This window comes from Bos indicus, chromosome 2 (genome assembly GCF_029378745.1).
Source record: "Bos indicus isolate NIAB-ARS_2022 breed Sahiwal x Tharparkar chromosome 2, NIAB-ARS_B.indTharparkar_mat_pri_1.0, whole genome shotgun sequence".
In the NCBI taxonomy this organism is placed as follows: Eukaryota; Metazoa; Chordata; class Mammalia; order Artiodactyla; family Bovidae; genus Bos; species Bos indicus.
In genome coordinates, this window is record NC_091761.1 from 63629781 (window position 1) to 63656988 (window position 27208).

The 27208-nt window shown below is 38.7% G+C and overlaps 1 protein-coding gene across 1 annotated transcript in view; it reads left to right on the plus strand.

Moving 5' to 3' along the window:
- Nucleotides 1-512: 512 nt before the first annotated feature.
- NCKAP5 (NCK associated protein 5) overlaps nt 513-27208 on the plus strand; it is a 1211030-nt gene continuing 1184334 nt past the window's right edge. Inside the window, exon 1 of the mRNA XM_070799923.1 lies at nt 513-967. The gene's annotated coding sequence lies outside the window, so the exon portion shown is untranslated. The remainder of the gene's footprint in view (nt 968-27208) is intronic.

Consider the following 27208-nt stretch of genomic DNA (forward strand, 5'->3'; position numbering starts at 1 on the left):
AATGCCACAAGTATTGGCAATATTTACTGCAGCATATGGCTAATGTGTAAAGAGGTAACAGAACGACGTATCTCAGGGGATCATTCAAAAGGAAAATTACTTAAATTAACTTCTCAGGCAAACCAAATTATGCACCATGCCCCCTCCTGTAATGCTATACAAAGTCAATGTTTGTGGAGAGTAGAACTGGGGACTATCAATCAAGTCTTTCATAAGAATGGTTGTGTCTGCAGGGATTTATTTTTTTCTTTGCATTTTTGGCTTTTAGATGAATGAAGAATTTTTCTCAGCAAATTATTAATTACTCCTACTTGCCTGTCGAATTGAGTTCACTGTAGTTATGTAGGAGTCAATGGTATTCAAACTGCAGCTTTTGATGAAGTAATCGGCTGCTTCTGGGGCCTCTTTCAGCTGCCCTGGGCGTGCTTCACATGTAAACGACTGCCAAATGGATTCTTTCGACATTCCAGCCAATTAAAATACATTTAAAGTGCAGCTGGTGGAGAGGAAAGCCGGGTGATTGTGTGGAGAACTTCAGGGCAGAGAGACAGAAAACAAACTTTGTGGAACCCAGTTCGGGCAGCCTAGCCAGGGGTTTGGGGGCAATGGAGAAAGTCCCCCAAAGAGGGTATTTTTAGTTGCTGTCATCATCAAAGATGACACTTTGAGCACCACCTTAAAAGACACAAAAGAGGGAAGCATGTTTGTTAGGGTGTCAGTTTTCTCCCCTTGCCTCTTGAAACTCTGTGTTGGCTGGTTGCCCAATGCGGTGCTGCATACAAATATTGACAGAACACAGCGGTGTTTGTTAAACCCGGCCTGGGGAAGCCAGTGATTAAAACTCTTGAAGGAAGATCCGAAAACCCCAGGAACTCTCCTCAATAGCCTTAGAACACTGACTGAATGCAAGAGAAAGCGCTGAGTGGGCTAAAGTGAACATATTCACCGTCCCTGCTATGCCTTTTCGGTAAGGTCAGAATTTTCTTTTCTCTCTCTTTTTTCTTTAATGTTTCTGTTGGTGTGGAGGTGAGAGCTTCCAACATGCTAAGTAAGTGCTCTGCTTCAGACCTCTGAATTGCAGAGCATAAGGTTTGCCTGTGATTTTTCTGGAGGGCTTGAGGGGATTGCAAGGTGTAAATAGACACAGGACATCACCCAGCACACACATGGAGTCCACCAGTGCTTTTCCAGAATTCAGGATACATTTTCTGTTGATCTATCCCAGTATTTGCTGCCTGTGTCCAAATGTCCTGAGGTTGGTTACAAACACATTCCTCCTTTGAACCAATAGGTATGTTGTACGTGCTTGTTTCGATTTTCATCATCAATGTCTTGTGCATTCTGCCACCAGCCCCTTGCCTATGCATGCAGAAAGTGTATTTTTCCTTCTGGGTTAATATTCAATCAGACACAAGTGTTCTGTCTTACTCAAGCAAATCCCAAATGTTTGGAAATGCCTTGCTTTATCTCAACTTTCCTTGGAGAAGCTGATAACTTGGGAATTTGTTCTGAATCACTCTTATGCTGGAAGAGGGCAGCTGCGGTTGCACTATCTCTATGGTTCTGCAAGCTCAGTAAATACCCGGCTCTGGGGGTTGGACTCCCAGGCCCATCTTAAATTCCTGAGAATGTTTAGGAAGAGTAGGGCTGAGCAGGGGTATTGATTGCTATCTATCGACTGACCAATGAAAGACACACAAAGTTCCCGATTGTTTCTGATCCTAGCTTGTCAGTTGGCCCTTTTTGGCTTTGGTTTTGTTCATTGCAAACAAAGAATCTTGCACATTTCATGGTGAAGGATCACGTTGCAGTGTCCTGAACTCAGTTCAATGCTCTTTATTAATCTTTAATGTGCCAGTAGCTCTGAGGCTATGCCAAGCTGAGACTTTCCAAAACTCTTCAAGCTACCTGCTGCCAAGATAAACGGTGGTAGGCTCAGAAGGAATATTTTAAGGAAACTTGCAAGAGCAAAGTTTTAGCTATTAAATTTGTTATGGGTCAATGAAAGAAATCTTAAATAAAAGAGATTTCAGAAAGGGCTGCTTCAGCTCTGCCCTCCATGTGAGAGACCTGCTGTTGGAGTGCATGTTCTCACACACAGTGGTCTATGTTCTGTGTGTGGAGAATATAAGGTGACCTACTGTATGGGTGTTGGGTTGGGTTTATGAAGTGGGTGCTGTGTGAATGGAGGCATGCAAATGCAGAAGGCCTTTCTGCTCATGACAGTGTTGGAGTCCGGGGGTAAACATGGCTACACATGTGGTGGCTGCTTGTCCCATACAACCATTTCAGACACAAAAAATGAGCCAGTGATGGACAGTGCTCACAAGAGTACCTGTGCACAGAAATGTAACTATGTACAAAAGAAAAATGGCATGGTATACCTCAAAATCTTGGGCCCTGGAGGTGATTTCAGAACTCAGATGAAATGGAAACTTACTGTGAGGCCTTGGAAAATGGAAGGCAGTGGCTTCTTGGGTCTGTCGGTTGCTCACCAGGCTAATGCAAGGTCAATGGTGTCATCATCACTTCTTGGGGATGCAGGTAAGAGTCAAATGGATCCTGCCTGTAGACACCAGTTCTGTAAGCAGAGGCTCCATCTGTCATGGTTGCTATGAGAAGAACAGTGAATTGAAGTGAGAGGAGCTTCAAAGTCCTATCTTATTTAGAGTCAGTGATGTAAAGACTTTACACACATACATGTAGACAGTGATGAGAAAGGGGCAAGGGTGAGGGAATCCTTCATTAAATGGGTTTTGTTGATTTTAGAGTCAAGCCCAGTCTTCTTCCTGTGGCCTAGAATAGGGTTGACAAACGTAGGCATCACAGACTAAATCTGATCACCATGACTTTTTTTTACAGATGAATTTTCATTAGACCCAACCAAACCCCTTTGCTGATATATGGTCCACACCTGCTTTTGTGCTATCATAACAGAACTGAATAGTTGCAACAGAGACCCTATGACCCCACAAAGCCTAAAACAGTTAGTGCCTGGCTCTTTAGAGAAAAAGTTTGAGAGATTGGAAATGGAGGACAATGCTTCTTAAACTATCTCATAGATCAGTTTTGTTTTTAATTTCCAGTCTGTTTTGGACTGGAAATAATTTTATTAAGTGTGGCAAAATGTTGCTTCAATGTTGTGGCAATACCAAATTGCTACAATATTTCTAAACATTTACTCTTAAATTTTGTACTTATCATGGATCCTTTATTTTAATTAATTTATTTATTTGGCCAAGTGGCTTGTGGTATCTTAGTTTCCCAATCAGGAATGAAACCTGGGCCCTCAGCAGCAAAAGCTTGGCATCCTAACCACTGGATCATTAGAGAATTCCCTATCATGTATCCTAAGCAAACAGTTTGCAGACCAGTACCAGTCCTGGGACCACACTTTGAGAAGCTGTAATCCCTGCTAAATTTTCGAGTTTTGTCTTGTGACATTTGCCCCACATCTGTAATCATACTACTCTTCTTTCTGAAGACTGGATGCAATAAACTCTTTTCCACATTTGGACCTGTGTCATGACTATTTGCTGGTCCTGGAACTGTCTAAATCTTGCCTTAGCTTTTTCTTTGTATGAGGGGTCTGCTTTGGTTCATTTCATCAAGAAGACCTTTTGACCACTCTGTCTGAAAAATCTTTCCTCACCTTACATCACTCTGTCTTTATTTTGTATATTACAATCAATGCTTGTGTTGTTTATGTTCCTATTATTTGTTTCCCTCCATTAGTCTGGATTCAGTAATGACCCATTTCAGCTGGTTCAAGCAGAAATGGATTTCATATTTGTTTTAGATGGCATGTGAAATCTTGCAGGTGCTGGGGAGCCAACAGAGCTTCTGAGATAATGCTCAGAACAACAGAACAAAATTTACCATTACATCTCTGTCACAATACAAAGCTAGGATTCAGGAAGCTGATGCCACCATTGCCAGCTTCAGGATCACATTGCCTCTTCCACCAAAATAAGCAACTCTGTTTCTTGAAAACACATAAACCTACGGACAGGATACTGGGATCTTTTCTAAACAGATTTCAGAATACCCCAAACCTCTGGCAGGAACAGCAGAAATATCACATCTACCACATGATCTTCACTCTGATTTTCAAATCCCACTGAATGGGAGGTAAAATCTGGGTAAAATCTGGATCACTGCAGAATTTGAGCTGTGAGAGCATCAAGGAAATGTCATATTAGGTTTTTTAGTCTTTAATGCTGTAATAGAATCACCAGAACCTGCCTTCATCCCCTGTTGGAATTTCATCTCTATGATGGTAGGGACCCATCTGCTCATTCATCACCCTTCACCAGTGCTAAATTAATGCCTGATATGTGCCCAGTGAATTTTGATAGTAAGAATGCATGTGAATGGCATGCTCCCCATAAGTCCATGATTTATATAGGAGGATAGCGTGGGAAATGTCTCTGTGGGAGATGCAAGATTACCTATAGGTGACGGTCTCATTTTTGATACATACCTTGTTTTTTAAAGCTGAAATATATTTATGTAGCTGTAGTTAATCTTTTTAGGACTTGGGTTATTCGTTACTACCTCTTATCATTTTTTGAGGATATTCAATGAGGATATTTAATAATATCATTTGCTGAGTAACACAGTACACTGTGTTATATATAATTAGCTCATTTAATCTGCAAAATATCTTGATGAAGTGACATTATTTCCACTTATAAAGAAAGCAGAGGTTTTGAGTAGAAGAGTATCTTCTCAAGTCACAGAGCTGGCGAGTGGTACATTTTGACAAGTCGATCAGTCATGTCCGACTCTTTGCTACCCTATAGACTGTAGCCTACTAGGCTCCTCTGTCCATGGGCTTTTCCAGGCAAGAGTACTGGAGTGGGTTGCCATTTCCTTCTCCAGGGGATCTTCCTGACCCAGGGGCGAGTGGTACAGTCAGATTTTATCCCATGACTTTTGAAACCTAAGTTTATACCCTTCACCTCTAGTTATAACACTCTATATAATTTATCTTTGTGGTTGCTCTCTCTTCACTTAAGACTCCCTAGTTTTGTTTCCATCCTAGTAAATGGTTAATTTACTGCATTATCTACTTTGTGCCTTAGCAAGGTAAATCCAGTCATCAGGACTGAAATATCAATACAGGTTTCTGGTTATCATATTCATGCTGACTATCAGCAATGAATCTGTGGGTCTATAGATGATGATATAAAAGTAGGTAGGAGAGAACTAAATAAGTAGTGATCAAGATACAAAAAGTTGCACTTAGGACAAAAATCCTAAGTTATTTCTCTTGTAATTGTACAAACTTCCAGCCCCATACAATTAACAATTTTAGGTCTTTTTCAGTGTTGTGGAATGAGATTTCTATTGGAACTTTCAAAAGCTCACATATTCCTGGATGTGTAAAAGGCATGCACATGCAGAGAGGTATGCATTTTCTCAGGAAAGACCTGAGAAAGCCCCAGTTGCTCACCTATTACTAACATTGAGCCTCTGCACAAGCAAGGAGTGAAAATTAAGAATTGTAAACAGCTGGCAAATTGAAGGTGTGCCCTCTATACACAGAAATCCCCTCAGCAAAGCCTGGAACTTACTGGCTGAGGGCATTATTATTATTATTTTAAAAGAAGTTTTCAGCCATTAGCTGGCCACTAAGCTAACCACACATGACAAAGAATGCAGACTCTATGGTTAGGAAAGTCACTAAACAAATAGGAAGAATAATTACAGCAACAAAAAACTGAAACAACAAACCGTAGTTGGGGGAGTGATATGATTTCAAGAATTAATGTTTTATATTATTTTAAATGTCCAGTTTACAAAAAAAGTAATGAGACATGCAAAGAAACTGGAAAGTGTGTTCTATTCACAAGGAAGAAAAGGCAGTCAATAGAAATAATCTTTGAGGAAGCCCAGATATTGGATTTACTAGAGAAAGACTTTAAATCAGTGACCATAAAAATACTCACTGCTGCTAAGTCGCTTCAGTCGTGTCCAAATCTGTGCGACCCCATGGACTGCAGCCTAGTAGGCTTGTCCATCCATGGGATTCTCCAGGCAAGAACACTGGAGTGGGTTGCCATTTCCTTCTCCAGTGCATGAAAGTGGAGAGTGAAAGTGAAGTCACTCAGTCGTGTCTGACTCTTAGCGACCCCATGGACTGCAGCCTACCAGGCTCCTCCATCCATGGGATTTTCTGGGCAACAGTACTGGAGTAGGGTGCCATTGCCTTTTCCCAAAAATGTTCACAGAACTAAAAGAAATCATGTCTAAAGGAATAAAGGAAAATAATGAGAACAATATATCACCAGAGAATATCAATAAAGGGATAAAATTTGTAAAACACAGCCAAATATAAATTTGAGAGCTGAAAAGTACAATAACTAAAAAAAAATCACTATTGGGTTCAACAGCAGGTTTAAGTAGACAGAAGAAAGAATCAGAAAATTTGAAGAGAGGTCAAATGCAGAGTACATAACGACAAACGCTGGGCTGGAGGAAGCACAAGCTGGAATCAAGACTGCCGGGAGAAATATCAATAACCTCAGATATGCAGATGACACCACCCTTATGGCAGAAAGTGAAGAACTAAAGAGCCTCTTGATGAAAGTGAAAGAGAGTGAAAAAGTTGGCTTAAAGTTCAACATTCAGAAAACTAAGATCACGGCATCCAGTCCCAACACTTTATGGCAAATAGATGGGGAAACAGTGGAAACAGTGGCTGACTTTATTTTTGGGGGCTCCAGAATCACTGCAGATGGTGATTGCAGCCATGAAATTAAAAGATGCTTGCTCCTTGGAAGAAAAGTTATGACCAACCTAGAGAGCATATTAAAATGCAGAGACATTACTTTGTCAACAAAGGTCAAGTCTATGGTTTTTCCAGTAGTCATGTATGGATGTGAAAGTTGGACTATAAAGAAAGCTGAGCACTGAAGAATTGATGCTTTTGAACTGTGGTGTTGGAGAAGACTCTTGAGAGTCCCTTGGATTGCAAGGTGATCCAACCAGTCCCTCCTAAAGGAGGTCAGTCCTGGGTATTCTTTGGAAGGACTGATGTTGAAGCTGAAACTCCACTACTTTGGCCACCTGATGCGAAGAACTGACTCATTGGAAAAGACTCTGATGCTGGGAACGATTGAGGACAGAAGAAGGGGATGACAGAGGATGAGATGATTGGATGACATCACCGACTCAATGGACATGAGTTTGGGTAAACTCATGTTGGTGATGGATAGGGAATTGGTGATGGACAGGGAGGCCTGGCGTGCTGCAGTCCATGGGGTCTCAAAGAGTCAGACACGACTGAGTGACTGAACTGAACAAATGAGATTATTCAATCTGAAAAGAGAAAGTAGAAAAAGAAGAAAAATTAGCAGAACTTTGATGAGACAGTATCAAGTATACCAATATACACATAATGAGAATCTGAGAAAGAAAGGAGAAGCAGAAAGGGACAGAAAGACTATTTGAAGAAAAAATGGCTGAAGACTTTCCATATTTGATGGAACATGGGAATCTATATATTCAAGAATCTCAATGAATTTCAAGTAGAATAGATTCAAAGAGGTTCACTTTGAAACAAATTATAGTCAAATTGTAAAATATCAGAATCTTGAAAGCAGCAAGAGAAAATCATCATGTTATGTATAAGGGAGTCTCATTTATATTAATAGGTAGTTTCTCATCAGAAACCATGGAGGCCAAAAAGCAGTGGAATAATATAAAGTACTGAAAGAAAATGACTGTCAACTTAGAATTCTATATCCAGCAAAACTGTTCTTCAAAAATAAGGATAAATTAAGACATCACCTGGAGAAGGAAATGGCAACCCACTCCAGTACTCTTGCCTGAGGAATCCTCTAGACAGAGGAACCTGGTGGGCTACAGTCCATGGGGTCAGAGTCAGACACAAGTGACACACACACAAGATATTACCAGGTTAAAAATCTGAGAGAATCTATCACTGACAGACCTTTCCTTCCTTAAATTACTAAAGGAAGTCCTTCAGACTGAAATAAAAGGAATTAGACAGTAACTTGAATTTGCACCAAAAAATAAAGAGCACTGCTAAAATATAAAAGGCAGTTTATATGTATTTTTTGTTTATACTTCCTTTCTTTTCCTCCTGCTTGATTTAAAAGACATGTGCAAGCTATAAGCATAAAACTATATTGATGAGCTTATAATATATAAAGATGTAATGTGTATTACAATAAGAGGACAAAGGAGACTAGCTCTATAGAAGTGAAGTTTTTGTACAATGTTGAAATAAACTAGATATTAATTCAACTAGACTAATATATTAGATAATCTAGATAAAATAGAAAAAATCCTAGACACAAAATACTGGAACTGACTCAACAAAACTTGAACAGACTTTTAACAATAAAAATATTGAATTAGTTATCAACAGACTTAGCACAAAGAAGAGCCCAGGCCAGGTAGCTACCTGTTGTATTCTAGCAAAAAGAAGAATTAACACTAATTTTTCACAAATGCTTCCAAAAAATAAAACAGAAACACTTTCCAGCTCAGTTTATGAAGAGGGTGTTATTGCCCTGTTACTAGGGAAGTAAGAAACAGGAACTATAGCCTGATATGTCTTATTAATGTGGACACTATAATTGCCAACAAAATACTAGCAAACCAAATTAAGCAACATATAAAAAGGATCATACTGCATGACTAAGTAAGATTTATTCCAGGAATGAAAGACTGGTTATGCATATGAAAAAAATCAATGTAACACAACAACATATTAATGAAATAAAGGGAAAAAACATATGATTATTTCAATAGATGTATAAAAAGCACATGACAATAGCCAACACTTTTTAATGGTAAAAGTCTCAACAAACTAGAAATAGAACTGTCTCAACCTGATAAAGGGCACCCACAAAAATCTTACGGCTAATATTATATCCCAAAGAAAGGCAATACCAAAGAATGCTCAAACTACCACACAATTGCACTCATCTTACACGCTAGTAAAGTGATTCTTAAAATTCTTCAAGCCAGGCTTCAGCAATACGTGAACTGTGAACTTCCTGATGTTCAAGCTGGTTTTAGAAAAGGCAGAGGAACCAGAGATCAAATTGCCAACATCCTCTGGATCATGGAAAAAGCAAGAGTGTTCCAGAAAAACATCTATTTCTGCTTTATTGACTATGCCAAAGCCTTTGACTGTGTGGATCACAAGAAACTGTGGAAAATTCTGTAAGAGATGGGAATACCAGACCACCTGACCTGCCTCTTGAGAAACCTGTATGCAGGTCAGGAAGCCACAGTTAGAACTGGACATGGAGCAACAGACTGGTTCCAAATAGGAAAAGGAGTATGTCAAGGCTGTTTATTGTCACCCTGCTTATTTAACGTATATACAGAGTACATTATGAGAAATGCTGGGCTGAAAGAAGCACAAGCTGGAATCAAGATAGCCGGGAGAAATATCAATAACCTCAGATATGCAGATGACACCACCCTTATGGCAGAAAGTGAAGAAGAACTAAAGAGCCTCTTGATGAAAGTGAAAGAGGAGATTGAAAAAGTTGGCGTAAAGCTCAACATTCAGAACACTAAATCATGGCATCCAGTCCCATCATTTCATGGGAAATAGATGGGGAAACAGTGGAAACAGTGGCTGACTTTATTTTTGGGGGATCCAAAATCACTGTAGATGGTGATTGTAGCCGTGAAATTAAAAGACTCTTACTCCTTGGAAGTAACGTTATGACCAACCTAGACAGTGTATTAAAAAGCAGAAACATTACTTTGTCAACAAAGGTCCGTCTAGTCAAGGCTATTGTTTCTCCAGTGGTCATGTATGGATGTGAGAGTTGGACTATAAAGAAACTGAACGCAGAAGAATTGATGCTTTTGAACTGTGGTGTTGGAGAAGACTCTTGAGAGTCCCTTGGACTGCAAGGAGATCCAACCAGTCCATCCTAAAGGAAATCAGTCCTGGGTGTCCATTGGAAGGACTTATGTTGAAGCTGAAATTCCAATACTTTGGCCACCTGATGCGAAGAGCTGACTCATTTGAAAAGACCCTGATGCTGGGAAAGATTGAGGGCAGGAGGAGAAGGGGATGACAGTGGATGAGATGGTTGGATGGCATCACCGACTCAATGGACATGGGTTTGGGTGGACTCTGGGAATTGGTGATGGACAGGGAGGCCTGGCGTGCTGCGGTTCATGGGATCGCAAAGAGTTGGACATGACTGAGTGACTGAACTGAATATTATACTTAATAGTAAGAGACCTTCCTCCCTACAATCAAGAAAAGATAAAATTCTTCTATCATTATTTCTATTCAATATTGTATGTAGTTCTATCCAGAGAAATTAGATAAGAAAAATAAATCCAAAGGCACCCAGATTGGAATAAAGAAGGAAAACTATGTTTATTTGCTGATGACATAATTTTGTGTGTATAAAATCCTAAAGAATCCATTTAAAATAGAATTAATAAACAAATTAATGCTACAGAGTACAGGACAATATACAAAAATCAATTGTGTGTCTATACAATAGCAGTGAGCAATTGAAAAATGAAATTTAAAATAGCAATTCAATTTATAATAGCATCAGAAAGAAAATGTTTAGGAAGAATATTAACAGAAATGTAGGACTTGTAATACTTGTAATACTAAGTATTGCTAATGAAATTAAAGAAGGCCAAAATAAATGGAAAGATATCCCATGTACATATCTTGAGTGACTTAATATTTTTAAGATGACGATACTCCCCATATTTATCTAGAAATAGAACACAATTGTTATCAAAATCTAAGCTGCCTTTTTTTTCAGAAATGACAAGCTGATAGAAAGATTTGTAAAATGGAAATTACATGGGGCTTCCCTGGTGGTCTCAGTTGAGACTCTGCCTGCCAGTCTGGTTTGATCCCTGGTCTGGGAAATTCCCATATGCAGAGCAAGTAAGCTCCATGCACCTCAACTACTGCTCTAGAACCTATGAACCACAATCACTGAGCCCCTGCACTGCAACTACAGAAGCCCACATGCCTACAGCTTGTGTCCTGCCACAAGAGAAGCCACTGCAGTGCGAAGTCTGCGCATCACAGTAAAGAGTAGCCCCTGCTAGCCACAAATAGAGAAAGCTTGCATGCAGCAATGAAGACCCAGCACAACCAAAAATTAATAAATAAATCTTAAAAAAATGAAAATTACCAAGGAAGTCAAAACAATCTTTAGACCAAAGTTGTAACTGACAGTTCTTGATTTCAAGTTACTGCAAAGCAACAGTACTAAGAAAAAAAAAAAGTATGTTATTAGTATAAACCTATATATAGAGAGAGGAGAAGGCAATGGCACCCCACTCCAGTACTTTTGCCTAGAAAATCCCATGCATAGAGGAGCCTGGTAGGATGCAGTCCATGGGGTTGCTAGAGTCGGACAGGACTGAGCGATTTCACTTTCACTTTTCACTTTCATGCATTGGAGAAGGAAATGGCAACCCACTCTAGTGTTCTTGCCTGGAGAATCCCAGGGACGGGGGAGCCTGGTGGGCTTCCGTCTATGGGGTTGCACAGAGTCAGACACTACTGAAGCGACTTAGCAGCAGCAGCAGCATATATATAGAGATCAATGAAATTAAATTGAGAGTTCAGAAATAAACCCTTACATTTAAGGCCAATTGATTTTTTTTACAGTGTTGCCAAGACAATTCAATGGGGAGAAAGAATAATCTTTTTAACAGATGGTGCTGGGAAAGGTGGATGTCCACATATAAAAGAATAAATTTGGAACTCTTAACTCACAACTCAAGCAAATATTAATTTAAAATGAATCACAGAGCTAAATATAAGAACTAAAACTATAAAACTCTTGGAAGAAAACATAGGAGTAAATTTTCATGATTTTGGATGAGGTAAAGTTTTCTCAGATATAACACGAAAAGCAAGAGTGACAAAAGGAAAAATAAAGACTTTATCAACATTAAATCTTTTCAAAGGACATCATTTAAGAAAGTGGAAAGATAGCCCACCCAAAGGAAGAAAATATTTGCAAATCATAAATTTAATAAGGGACTTGTATCCCATATAATGGCGTATTCAACCAGAAAAAGAATTCTTTTAAAAAATGGGTATTCAGAGTAATTTTCTTCTAACAATATGTACAAATTGCCAGTAAGCACATGAAAAAGGGTTTGAGATCATTAGTTATTGCAAATAAAAAATTTGCAATAACTAATGCAAATCAAAAGCAGGAGAAATACCACTTTTCCCCTATTACAATGACTATAATGAGAAAGATGAACAATAACAAATGCTGGCAAAGATGTAGAGAAATGAGAACTCTCATGTATTGCTGGTAGGAATGTAAAATGGTATAGCCATTTTAGATAAGATTTGACAATTGTCAAAATGCTAAACATAGAGTTCCCATATGATCCAGAAATTCCTCTCTTAAGTATATACCCAAGAGAATCGTAAATGTGTGTCCATACAAAAACTTGTACACAAATGTTCTTAGCAGTATTATGCATAATTAATAAAAAGTAAATGATATATCCATACTATCAAGTCATATAAAGGAATTAAATACTGATACCTGCTAAAATATGGATGAATCTTGGAAATATTATGCTAATAGGAGAAGACACAAAAGGCCACATATTGAATATATATATTCTATTATATGAAATGTTTGAAATAGGCAAATCTATAGAGACAAGGGGAGAAACCAGAGTAGTTGGACACCTCAGAGTCAAGTCCACCTTTCTAATTTTTGAGCATAAGACAAGAGTGCAAATAGAGGTTCACATACCATAAGTTAAATATTTTAAAATTATAAATCAAGCAAACACCATCTTAAATATTTCTGTTCTCCTACTTTGACAAGTATACCTTTGTCCAAAAACAGCCTTGTACTATTGGCTATGGGAAGTCAGTAAAAACTTTAAGAAGAACAGTAATGTAATTATATTATCATTTCTGAAACAACCTGCTGGCAAACTTGTCCATGTGTGAATAAAAAGTGTCTGGGGATTGCAACTGTAGATTCTACAAGACACTGGGGAGTACTTAAACCAATGTCCTAAATATGGAGAGAGTGTTACAGATAAAACAGAGATTCTAAAACCTGGATCAGCAGAAATGAATGTGGAAGGAAAAGGAAGGAGGAGAGAAAAGAGAGAGGCCAGCTGACCTTTAGTGCATGAGTGACTCAGGCTGGTGACATTGTTACCTAAGAGGAAAAACAAGCAGTTTGTTTTTTTTTTTTTTTTGCTAGTCACTGATTTTTTTATTTTTTAAATTTCTCTCTCTCTCTCTTTTTTTAACTTTACAATATTGTATTGGTTTTGCCATACATCAACATGAATCCACCACGGGTGTACACGTGTTCCCCATCCTGAACCCCCCTCCCACTTCCTTCTCCATACCATCCCTCTGGGTCATTCCAGTGCACCAGCCCCAAGCTTCCTGTATCCTGCATCGAACTTGGACTGGCGATTCGTTTTTTATATGATATTATACATGTTTTAATGCCATTCTCCCAAATCATCCCCCCCTCCCTCTCCCACAGAGTCCAAAAAAAACAAGCAGTTTTAATGGGAGTGGAGGAGTCTTGCCAGCCGGTCTTTGAGTATGAGAGGCTGAGCTATCTAAGGGACCTCTGGTGAAATTGGCCAATTAGCATTAGGAAACATATGCGTGTAGCTTGGAAAAGAGGCCTGAGTTAATAAAATGGTTTAGAAGTCATCAAAATTATAAAAAAAATCCCAGGAGGGAGTAAGATTTCATAAGGGGAGAATAAATAAAGACTAAGAACCAAATGGAAAGAGACACAAAAGAGCAGTATCATTAATAATCAGACTTGAGAGACTTCCTTGGTGGAAGGGAAGGGAAGTGGGTGCAGGTATGATCCTTGGTCAGGGAACTAAGAACCCACAAGCTGCTTGGTGTGGCCTAAAAAAATTAGACTTGAATTGTTTGCTAAAAATAAAGGACAAATATAACAGCATTTTTATAATAGAGTTTCAAGCACAAGGCAAGCTTGATTCTATTGATTAGAAAATGGTGATTATGATATGATCCATAACTAGCAGCAGTTGGGAAGAATAACCCAAATCAGCTGAATCATATATGGAAAAACATATAACTAGCTTTTAATACATATAACTGCTTTTATATAAATACCAGTCTCCTCCGTCCATGGGATTTTCCAGACAAGAGTACTGGAGTGGGGTGCCATTGCCTTCTCCATTTAAAACTAAAGATGTATGTGTAACTGGCTTTAGTTTGTTAGGGTTGATTTTGTGTGATCACCTATGTTTGAAAGAAGAAAAACAGGCTGTTAATTGCCTTAACTGGATGATGATGGTGCTATTTAATATTATTATAGGATTTTATACCTTGAAAGCACTTCAGAACCATTAATTAGGCACTCCTTATCAACTCTCTGCAATAGACATTACCGTCCTGCTTGTGTTCTTTCTGCTACTGCCATTCCTCCACATGCTGTAATTTATGATAGTGTATGTGATTGGAGTTCATGGGAAAAGATCTTAGAACCAAGAAATTGCTTAGTTTTTGTTTCTTTGAAATAGCATTGATTTGAGTTTGAAACCTTGGGTTTGCAAAGTATTTTTGTTTGTTTACTTACTGAATGAGTAAAATTTGCACGTTTTCAAAGGCTTAAGCTGCTGTCTGAAGCACTCTTCTGTCCTTTGATTGACAAAATGCAGGGCTACGACTACATCTTGTCACCCAAGCCTAGTCTTAGGAGTCACTGTTTTTACATTATCACCAGGAAATAGCCGGCAGTGTTCTTTTTCCTTGATTTCACTGGGATTTAGCATTTCTAAGAGAAGCAGGTAATTTTGTACAATAAGTAATTGAACTTAGTGGAATATAGGAAAGTAAGAAGTTAAATGAGTTAATTAGGCTTTTAGTTTTAAATTAGCAGCAGTCACCCATTTTCAAGAAACCACGAAGGAGCTTGTTTTGGGGAAATCTTTACAAGAAATAAAGATTTCATACATACCTCTCCATGTTGATTCTACCAAGGCAATGCAATCCTCTTCTGCCCTGGCTTCTAGAAATTCCACAGCAGGATTGACTGTCTTCTCCCTCTGTGACTTGTATGCTATGCTCTTTATGTCTTTATCTCTCTGCATCCTGTTTTATTATTATGATTGGCTATAAAATGGGTTGCTATGAGGTAGGTGAGCTCATAATCTGATAGCTGAAGTGTAAATTGGTGTGGCTTTTATGGAAAGCATTTTAACAATGTATGTTAAAGTATTTTAATCTATTCTAATTTAATCTATTCAAAAGAGATAATGTGTGATATATAAATATCAGCTTAAAAAATTATTCATTACTATATTAATGCTAAAATGAAGAAAACAACTACCCATTAACAGGAGAGCTGTCAAATAAATTACGGACTAGAGAGCTCTTACAAATCAATAAGAAAAGATCACTATCCCAATAGAAAATTGTTAAAGGAAATGAAATGCGATTTTCCAAGGAGCAATATAAATTGCCAAGAAGCATTTGAACAGATGTTCAGCCTCATTACAAATTAACAGGATATAAATGAAAATAATGAGGTATTATTATGTTACCTATTTTTAGCAGTGATTAAACCATCCTCGTTGGTGAAAAAGGAGAAATCGGGTATTCTCGTTTACTCTCAGTGGGAATGTAATTGGGATGAATAAGGGGGCAGTTTGGTTGGGAGAAAGGATAATTTTTGACTCAGCAATGCACTGCTGCTGCTGCTGCTGCTGCTGCTAAGTCGCTCCAGTCGTGTTTGATTCTGTGTGACCCCACAGCTAAGAGTATTATTTTAAATAATCAAAGTCTATAAAGAGTACGTATAGGGTATTTATTACAGTAACATTTATGCTAGTGAAAACTGAATAGTCCAAAGTCCATAGGTAGGTGGTTGTTAAATAAATTGTAGTACAACCACAGAGTGGGACACTATACAGCCATTAAATACTGGTATAGATCTAGTAGATAGGAATGATGCCTATGAGATATTAACAGTAAGTGAAAAATGTAGGCTAAGAGTGTGTATTATAAAGTCATTTCTAGAAAATGTTTTTATTCACATGTATGTGTCTGCATACAAACAAAATTTGAAAGTACTTCCACTAAAATGAGAAGATACTTTACTTTGTTGTACATTTTTGTTTTGCTGAGTTTGTTTTCAGTTCACATATATTAATACCATAATCAGTAAAATGCATCCTCACCGTTGTAATCAAAGAAATAAAATGTTACACCCATAAGATGATATATTATATAGAAAGTTAAAACAGGAATTTTGAAAAAGTAGTCAATTAAATGATGCTAAAGAAAAAATAACCTCAGAGAAGAAAGATTGGAAGGAAATGTATCAAATGTTAGCAGTTAATCTACAATAAATACAAAAAGAATTACAGCCATAACCAAATTATTTGTAATAAATATCTATTAATTTCATATTTGGAAAAAGTTTTAAAAACAATTTAAAAGAGTTATTAGTATTGTGACCAGGTTCTCTATAGTCTCTCTTTTTTAGGTGTCACAGATCAGAATGCCATAGTTATACCTATGAAACACTGACATTAAAAAGTAAATGTTGCACATAGGAGATATATGTCATAAGTCAATTAAAAAATTGTATGTAGAAGCTTTGTATGTAGAAGCTTCTGTAATAGTGGATACTGTAGGCATTGTGGCAGACAGATTTTTAGCTGGCGAGTCTTCTGGAAAATTAGGGAGAAGGGTCATATACACACAAAACATTTCTGCATGTTTAGTAGACAATCCAAGACTTGGGTAAATGGTAAAAACAAACTTGAAACAGGACTTCCCTGGTGGTCCAGTGGTTAAGACTCTGCACTTCACCTGCAGGGTTATGGGTTAGTCCCTGGTCAGTGAACTAAGATCCCACATGCCACAGGAGGTGTGGCCAATAACTAACTAAAATATAAATATAAAACAAATTCTGAAGTATATTATACTATTTGCTATTTCAGATAGAGAATTTGGAAAATTGGGTAAGATATATTTTTCACCAACCCATCTAAAACGCTTTAATAATTTATACCCCCACACCCCATCAAATTATCTTAAATTGATTTATTCTTATGAATCTTCTTTTAGTTTTGTCACCTTCTTAAAATATTTTTTATCTTCACAACAATCTTGTGAAGCAGGAAGGACAAATATTTACAATTCACTGCTAAGAAACGAGGTTCAGAAAGGTTAAAACCATTGCTCAAGATCTCAAAATAGAAAACTGAGGAGCTAGGATCTGAACCTACATTTTCCTGATAATACAGGTTAGTTCCAGTTATTACTGGGACTTGAGTCTGAGTTTACTGACTCAAAATCCGGTTATACCATACCATTCTATTCTTCTTCCAGAAGTTTAAGATGCCTAGGATTGAACCTGGATCTGTCTTTTAACAAAGCAGCAGTGAGCAAAAGAAAAGGAAAATTCCTGGTAGAGGAATGATTGTGGTAAGGCAGTTGTCAAGGGAAGGGTTTTGGATGTAGGAGCAAAGTAGGGAGAGTCTCAAAACCAACATCTGCAAAGGATCTACAGGTGATATAAACAATGTAAGCCTGCCAGGAGTAAGAAAAACAAAATCATGATAATAAATGGAAATACCACTGGATTTCATTATGGTAGAGACAGCAGGGATTCATGAGGAAGTAAGTGAATTGGAGAGCATGTCTTGTGAATGTCTAAAGGATATAGGTGTTACACAACACCAGTAATTGCTGCCAAAAAAGAGCTAGCTCTGTATTTTAATTTTTAAAAAATTATTTAAAAGAAGCTGGAAATCTGTTTTTTAGGTCAAACCATCCCATTTTTAAATGCTAGCATTAATTTAAAAATAATATTGTGTAGGCTGACTAAAATATTGGGTTGGCCAAAAAGTTCATTTTGGTTTTTATACCATATTTATGGATATACTCAAATGAACTTTTTGGCCAACTCAATACATCCAAAGGCCAACAAAGCCCTAGCCAGGACATGGAAGCAACCTAGATGTCCATCAGCAGATGAATGGATAAGAAAGCTGTGGTACATATACACAATGGAGTATTACTCAGCCATTAAAAAGAACACATTTGAATCAGTTCTAATGAGGTGGATGAAACTGGAGCCTATTATACAGAGTGAAGTAAGCCAGAAAGAAAAACACCAATACAGTATACTAACGCATATATATGGAATTTAGAAAGATGCTAACAATAACCCTGTGTACGAGACAGCAAAAGAGACACTGATGTATAGAACAGTCTTATGGACTCTGTTGCAGAGGGAGAGGGTGGGAAGATTTGGGAGAAAGGCATTGAAACATGTATAATATCATGTATGAAATGAGTTGCCAGTCCAGGTTCGATGCATGATACTGGATGCTTGGGGCTAGTGCACTGGGATGACCCAGAGGGATGGTATGGGGAGGGAGGAGGGAGGAGGGTTCAGGATGGGGAACACATGTATACCTGTGGCGGATTCATTTTGATATTTGGCAAAACTAATACAATTTGTAAAGTTTAAAAAAAAAAAAAAAAGCCCTTCGAGTTGCCTCAGTTTGTGATTTCTGGGATATTTTCTGTTTTAAGAGACTTCTTACTGATCAAATTCAGTTGTTTCCTTGATGTCTTAATTACATCACTGTGATTCTTGACATTTGTCCTTACACATTTAGGAAAGCATCCCGGTTTCATCTTCTTCACACTTACCTAAACCAGCCTCCCCTATCCTGGTTCTTTCTCAGCCTCTAAGAGGTTGGAAGAGGAGGTTGCTCCTGAAAGGATTTCCCCATTGTATCCCCAGAACAGTCTGTGTAAACACCGCTTTATGTGAGTGCCAAGGAATGACCCTCAGGGCTTGGGAAAGATGTGCATTAATTAAGTTATGTTTCTGACTTAAATTATTGCCTAGACCAGAACTTTTTCCAAGACTGTAAATGTATGGGTGGTGGCTTGGTGATACAAATCACTTAGGTTTTCTTTATCTAGGAAATATCCCACCAAGAGGGGAAAGTTCAAGAGACATATGAGCAATGATGCAAATCACCATGTTAAATCTGCAGACTGGATTAAACATTTGACTGCAGTCTTGATCTGAAATTGGCAAAGACAAATGTCCTCCTAATCCCACAGGAAGCACCACAACAAAGGCGAAATGTACACATATCTGACTCTCTCTTTCTTTTTCACACACACATTTAGTTTAGTGAACATTCTGATGTATCTTTGGGACCATCTTCACTTGGGAGATAACCATCTTAGGGCTAGTTTATAATATTTAAGTATGTAATTTTTAATTTATAGTGTGTCTTTAATAATGTTTCATTATAGAACATTTGGAAGATACCACAAATTATGTGGAAGAAGATAAAAAATTACATATAATCCCATCATTACCCAGAGACACTCACTCTTAAAATTCTGGCATATGCTCTTCTAACCTCTTGGCTATACTAGTATGAAAAAACAGACAAAACAAATAAATAATGACAATAACAACAACAATAGCAAAAAACCCAAAACCAAACAAACTCTTGACTTTATATGGAGAATTTGAATATCAAATAATAGATTTTGTGGTAAATTCATTCAAGATAAGTAAACAGTGTGGAAAAGTGCTGAGAGGTGAGGCTACATCAAGTCAGAATCTAACCCCTAAGTAGAGAGAATGCTTCCTCAGAAACACGTTTTGACTGAAGGGGTAAAGGTCAAGGAGGACAGAACTACCTGGGGTATTGGATACACTTATGGCAATTGAAACACATGTGAACACAACTTAGAGCTCCTGATAGAAATATACAGGATTCTTACCAAAAAAGACATCAGTTTAATGGTTTTGGGTGGGAAGAGTTCTTATCCTAATCTAGCCTGAATTCTCTTTCATTAGTCATTCTATTTCTAGTACTTTCTGCCCATCATAAATAAAAGCTACAAAAATCTACATTTTCAACACTTATTACATGTATACTTGTATGTAAAGTTTCATTGTGTATATTTTATATATGTACTCTATTATGTGTACACTGTGTCATTTAATTTTTTGGTAACTCCATTGAGATATCATTTATATGCCACTTAGAGTATGTAACAGTGATTTTTAGTATCTTCACAGATTGTGCAATTATCACTACTATGTAGTTTTTTTTTAATTTATTTTATTGAAGTATAGTTGCTTATAATGCTATGTTAGTTTCTGGTGTACAGCAAAGTAGTTCAGTTTCATAAATAAATGTATATATATATATATATGTATACATGCTATATGAATGCATGCATGCTAAGTTGCTTCAGTCAAGTTTAACTCTGTGTGATCCTATGGACTGTAGCTTGCCAGGCTTGTCTGTCCATGTGATTTTCCAGGCAAGAATACTGAAGTGGATTGCCATGCCCTCCTCCAGGATGTATACTATATATATGTGTGTGTGTGTGTGTGTATGTATATATATATGGACTTCCCCAGATGGTAAAGAATCTGCCTGCAATGCAGGAGACCTGGGTTTGATCCCTAGGTCAGGAAGATCCCCTGGAGAAGGGACTGGCAACCCACATGCACACGTGTGCCAATGCATGTGCACACACACACACACACTTTTTCAGATTCTTTTTCATTTTGTATTATTACAGTGTATGGAATACAGTTCCCTGTGCTATAAGTAGAACGTTATTCATTCATTCTGTGTGTAATAGTTTGCATCTGTTAATCCCAAACTCCTGGTCCACCCTTCTCTCCACCCACAAAAGGAACCAATTGCTATTACCAATTGTTCTCATTCACTGTAAACAAATCCAGTACATTCTGGTACTGGACCCTTATCTGATGTCTGATTTGCAAATAGCTTCTTCCATTCTATGGCTTGTGTTTTCATTTTTTGATAGTATCCTTTGATTCTCAGAAGTTGTGTGTGTGTGTGTGTGTGCTATAAGTATTATGCTTTAATGAACTCCTTAAGTAGAAATGTCATGACAAAAATACACAATTGGAAGAGATAGGGTATTCTGTATATACTCCATACCCATAGAAAACTATAAAGGAAGAAGTAGAAATTGGAATTAAAGAAGCAACAAGAGGAGGTGAGAAGGAGGTCTGTAGCCCATCTTGTTGGCACTGATAAACAGTAGAACTGATTCTCACAGTTTACCAGTGCAATATTCAAAATTTCCATCTGAAAGGAATGGAATTGCCCTGAAAAAAAGAGGCAGTTGTTCTGGATTGTTTTTGTTTCTTAATTCTTCAAATGACAAGAAATTATTTAAACCACACAAGGCGGAGTAAGAGCTGGATAAGGTTAGCACCACTCATCTGCAATGGAACCTTAAGTCAGTGGTCTTGTTTATGGGTTGGTGTATGAAAGTTGAGGCAGTAAGACCATATAAAAAAAACCGAAGATAAGAAAAACAAAACTCTTCCTCACCCCAGACCACCCTCTGCCCTGCCCATGAGAAAGCCAGCAATTTCACCAGGATTGGGAGAGGATGGTATTTGGATTTCTTTCCTTGGAGTGATCCTCAGGAGATATTCAGGGTATCCATTTGCTTACTAACTCCTGAAGATGGGATAGCTCATCCTGGAGGCCAGAGACTGTGGGAGCTGAGAGGCCCATCTGCACATCAGGCCTTCCCTTCAGGTAGCAGCATCTTCAGAGCCTGATCTGGGTCACAAACATTCAGGCAGTAACAGCCCTGGGGGTAAAGGGCAAGTTCCCCAGCGTGAGGGGAGCCCCTAATCCTGATCAGCCAGGCTTTCAGAAGAGATTGTAGGTCGAGGGAGCCACTGAGAAGAGACTGGCGGCAGGGAGGGACTGTCCCACCAAGGACAAATTCAGGGGTGTTAGAGCCCCTCTAGAGAAGAGCCACACAGAACTGGGGAGCCCAGGAACCATGAAGCTTGGCTGCTGTCTAGGGAGCCAGGAATCTGGGCAGTGTTCTGGGTCATAGCCTCGATTATGAAACTGTAGTATTTGTTTACTGCTGTAGCATAAATTCCAGTCCCAAACAGATAGATGTGGGTTAATAGAGTTCCCAGCCAAGGGCTGGGAGTATCAGCAGTATAGATTTGTGTATAGTTTTTGAACTCACTTTTCATATTCAAGACTCCAGAGGTTTTTAATTTTGATAAGTCCAATTTATCTTTTTTTGCTTGTTCTTTTTTATTTCTAAAAATTCACTGCTTAATCCAAGGTCATGAAGATATACTTCCATATTTCTTCTAAGAATTTTATAGTTTTAGTTCTTACATTTTTGTTTGTGATCCACTTTTAGTTAATCTTTGTATATAATATGAGGTAGGAAGGCATCAACTTCATTTTTCTAAAGTGCATACCCAATTGTTTCAGTGCCAAATATTGAAAAGACTATTATCGCCCAGTTTAATGTCTCATTTAATTTGCACACTAGTCCAGTGAAGTAGAATTATTGCCCCTGTTTCCAGAAGAGGAAACTGAGACTTAGAATGATTAGTGATTTGTCTGAAGCCCTGAAGAATTCCAAGTAAGAAGAAAAATTTAACTGGGCTCCAAGGGCAGGGTTCTTTCAACAATACCAAAATGGGCATTTATGTCATGCCAGCTGATGGTAAAAGAAAAACATACAAAAAAGAAATTGAACAAATTTTTTTTTTCAGTTAAATACAGTCTTCCTGAGGAGCCATGTGTATCGAGAGCTCCAGGACTAGGAAAGATAAATAAGCATAGTTCTTATTTTTAAAAGCTGACAACAATACAGTAAAAATAAGGGATTCCCTATGGATGGAGGAGCCTCATATGTAGGCTGCAGTCCATGGGAATGCAAGAAGTCGGACACGATTGAGCGACTTCACTTTACTTTTTACTTTAGGGTGGCTGCAGAAGTCATAGTTTGGGTCACAGAAACAGAAAGCAGCTTACAGAGCCACATCAGAGCCAGCAGAAACCTGGAGAACCAGCAAACAGGCCAGAGCTGAGGCAGGTCCAGTCACTCAGAAGCAGGGAGCCAGGGGCTGCCTTGGGCAAGCCATAGGGCCAGGACATCACGGCCATTGCGGAATCCCACTGTGGACACTATAAGTGAGCTTCTTTGTCTCCAAGTCTTTACATCAATGGATTTAGATCCAGAAAAAGGTAGGGGAATGAGTGGCTGGTTGAGCCTGAGATGTGTTGTCCTGCTGTGTGGGCAAGAGGCCAAGGGGCACTCCATCCATTCCTTAGTACACACAGTAAAGTATCCTCCAAAATAAGTGGAGGATGCTGGAAATGAAGGGCTTCCCTAGTGACTCAGTGGTAAAGAATCTGACTGCTAATGCAGGAGACACAGTTTCAGTCCCTGGGTCGGGAAGATCCTCTGGAGAAGGAAATGGCAACCCACTCCAATATTTTTGCCTAGAAAATCCCATGGACAGAGGAACCTTGTGGGCTATAGTCCGTGGGGTCACAAAGTGTTGGACACAGCTTAGCCCCTAACAATAAGAACATGCTGGAAATGCCCCACCCAAACAGGGGAGAAATCACTCTTCCCTCTGCTATTCCAGTTGTTTTCGTTGTATCAGTAGTTACAGAACCAGTCTCTCTTATTTTTAGTTCTCAATACTTCACATGACCCATTTTCTAAGGAGAATATAATTTCTTAGTGGTTAGGACCTACTAGTATTTTATATGCCACTACTTTGCATCTCTCATTGTACTCTAAATATAGGTTCACAGGATATATTTTCAAATGACTGATGATTCCTAGCCTACCCCAGGGACCACAATCCAGTCTTCAAAATCCACATCTGGATTCTCTATAAGCCAGTTTCTAATCTTAAGTCTGATTTTCCTTCCTACTCCATATGATCCTGAGGACCCCACCTCTACCATTGGTTGAGGATATACATTTGCCTGGGCTCTGTTAGAGGAGATTCTGGACCAAATCATAGCTTTCACCTAGCACAAACATTTCTACTAATACTACCTTTGTTTTTGAATGCTCAAATTCTTTAAGGTAGTTCTTTTTAGGGCTTCTTTCATCCATCAACATTCTGTGGAGTTTTGGGTTCTTTCCCTTATTTATCATCGGGGCCAGAACTGTTTGTCTTTTTTGCTTTACTAATCTCAAGGGATGTGAGTGGAATCCCCCAAATAGCTGAGCTCTGACTCAGAGCTTTGAGGACCTTCTGCCTCACCCTCTCCTCACTCCCTTCATCACTTTCCAAAGCCGTAAGTTCATATGATCCACTCACAATAAAAGTATCTTGACTGCATGGCAAAGTAACATCAGGTTCTTATTTTACTCATACACATTTAGGGTGAAGGCTGCTGCTGCTGCTGCTGCTAAGTCGCTTCAGTCGTGTCCGACTCTGTGCGACCCCATAGACAACAGCCCATCAGGCTCCCCCATCCCTGGGATTCTCCAGGCAAGAACACTGGAGTGGGTTGCCATTTCCTTCTCCAATGCATGAAAGTGGAAAGTGAAAGTGAAGTCACTCAGTCGTGTCCGACTCTTAGCGACCCCATGGACTGCAGCCCACCAGCCTCCTCCATCCATGGGATTTCCCAGGCAAGAGTACTGGAGTGGGGTGCCATTGGTGAAGGCTGCTAGATAACATGAAAAGCGTTCATTTGTTGTTGTGTCATGTCTTGCTATAGTTCTTCTTGTCCTTGGAGCTACAGGCTATAATGTCACTTGACTTTTTTGAGAAAGTAGATGCCCACCATTAGCCTTTGGAAAGAGCATGCAATTTTCCTGAGGGACAGAAGGATGGAAGGCCAAAGTCAGGGAAGATGAATACAGCAGTCATTAAGTTTTAAGAAGTTCACCAAAGGTTGTGTGCTAAGAGAGTATTTTTATCTTGGGCAGCAATGGTTCCCCTTGATGGAGTGAAAACACGTTAAATGAGATTCAGTGGTTTGAACTATCAATATCATTCATTAATGGATGGATAATATGTGTAGCCAGCCACCTCCTCTTTTCCCCTAGAACATGCACTCTTGATCAGCAGTTGTATTGTTCTTGTTCTCAGTTATTGAGAGGCCTGCAGAAGGTGGTGGGGGGAAGCTGGTCAGGACACACAATGAGGTGTGTTTAATGTTATAGGGAGACAAAGTTATTCTGTGATGGTGGTGGTGGTGAAGGGAGAATTGGTTGGAGGGAAAACATCTCTTGTTTATTAGCCTTTGAATCAAAGGAGAAATAAAAAGACATCTCCAATTGTGAAACTTTAAGTAAAATACTATTTGTATTTAGAGTCCAGACTGTTGAAGACAATCACACACTTGACAACTTTTAATTTGTACTTGGATTGTTGATAATTCTTTACTCCATTAAGACAAGATCCTTTCCAGTACCATGTGTATCTAGAAAGAAACAGAATTCTGAAGCAAGGGAGTTGTGAGAAGGAGGGGAGGGGTGAAGATTTATCTTTATTATTTCCCATGATTATTTTAGGTTTCTCTCTCCTGTCTTGGAGGTTACACTCCAGACCTTATGTACCAGGCAACTGTCCCTGTCCCATTGTTCAGATCTGCTATAAGAATCCTAATGATAGGATTCCATTAATACTTTCTCACTGAGCACCTTCTGTGTACCAGACCCTATTCTAACAACTAACCATAACAATAGCTACTGTATTAATAATTATCATGTGGCAAGTGCTTTGTGTATCTCACTTCACTTTCTCCTCAAAAGATGACTATTTTGCAGATGGGGCACTTGAGACTCAGTGAAGTTGATTTGTCCAAATCAAATAGCTAATGGGGGCTTTCCTGGTGGCTCAAATGGTAAGGAATCTGCCTGCAACACAGGAGATGGGTTCAGTCTGGGAAATCCTATGGACAGAGGAACCTGGTGGGCTCCAGTCCAGCAAATAGCTAATGGGTGGTAGAATCAATATTTGAACTCAGGTCTGTTTGACTATAGAAACCATATGCATTTTTTTGACTAACTTTTAATAAGCACCTTTTTCCTGTTTTTAAGGTGAACATTGCAATTGAATAGGGGAAGGGAGATACATTAAAACCTTTGAAAACTTCTGAGGTCAAATGCCTAACAACAGATCTGACAGAGTAGAGCAGGTTCAGCGGCCGAGGGACCCCTTGTGGATGCTATAATCTCTGATGCTTTTGGTTACTAAGCTCTGTTCTCTATGGCCTCATCCCTCTAACCTTGAATATACAGGCAGAATGTCTCCAATCTCTTCTGGCTCCCTGTATCTTTGGGACCCCCATCTGCTCAAATGGACACCAGAACCATGCTGCCTCACAAATGGAATTTCTGAATTCCTGCTGGGGCTCTGTTCTCTCTTGACATACATATTGTTCCCAGGTCCTTGGCTAGTATTTTCATTGTAATGTAAGACCATATTAGACAAGAGAAACTTAAGATTAGAAATGAATTCTCACTGTGGGCATGATGGTTTATATTAATGAAATATAATTTCACCTCTAGAAAAAAAATGTGCACCTCATGTTACCTTAATTGATTACAGTGGTAAGTTAAAACTAGGTATTTGTGTAAAAACTTGAAGAAAAGAAAAGGTGAATAATTTCACAGTAGAATGGAATCACCGGTAAGATATGGGGGATGTCACTGCAGTTGGGAGAGTATTTCTTCATAAGGTTGCCATGATCTGTTTAGCTGTAAGAGTAAATAATTTCCCTTTATTTCCTCACTTATAAATGCCAGAGTTGAGCCCAAAGAAAGAATTAAATGATTGAGTGAATGATGGTCAATGTCTACAGTTAAAAGTTCGCAGATGAAGGCAGGTTTGGTTGAGTTGGAGTTGTAACTCAGTTGAATTGCCAGGCCTCATGCCTCTGTTATATGATGCATGAATCTGCCCCAAGACTCCAGTTGAAGGTTATGACACTTCCAAAATACTGAGAAGAGCCTAAGTAGGAACCTCTGTGATGGTAAAGAAGATGGAAAATATGGCATTGATTCCTCCACCAATCTCACTGATCAAACTACTTGTGAAAGCTCAGCACCAGGGAGGAATACCTTATTCATTCAGAAACTATTTAGAAACTACCATGTGTTTGGTATTGTGCCAGGCACTGGAATGATTTTGTGAATATGAAACAATTGCTGTCTTCAAAAATGTACCATCAGTTGGACATAAGGAAAAGATAGGACATGAGCCCACATAGGCCAGAATCTACAGAGAAGGGGCTGCCCAGGGAGAGCCAAAAGGATGGAAATGGAGCCTTTGGTGGCACAAGCAGGAAATTTTTGCTCCTGATGCAGGGCTGGGAAGAGATT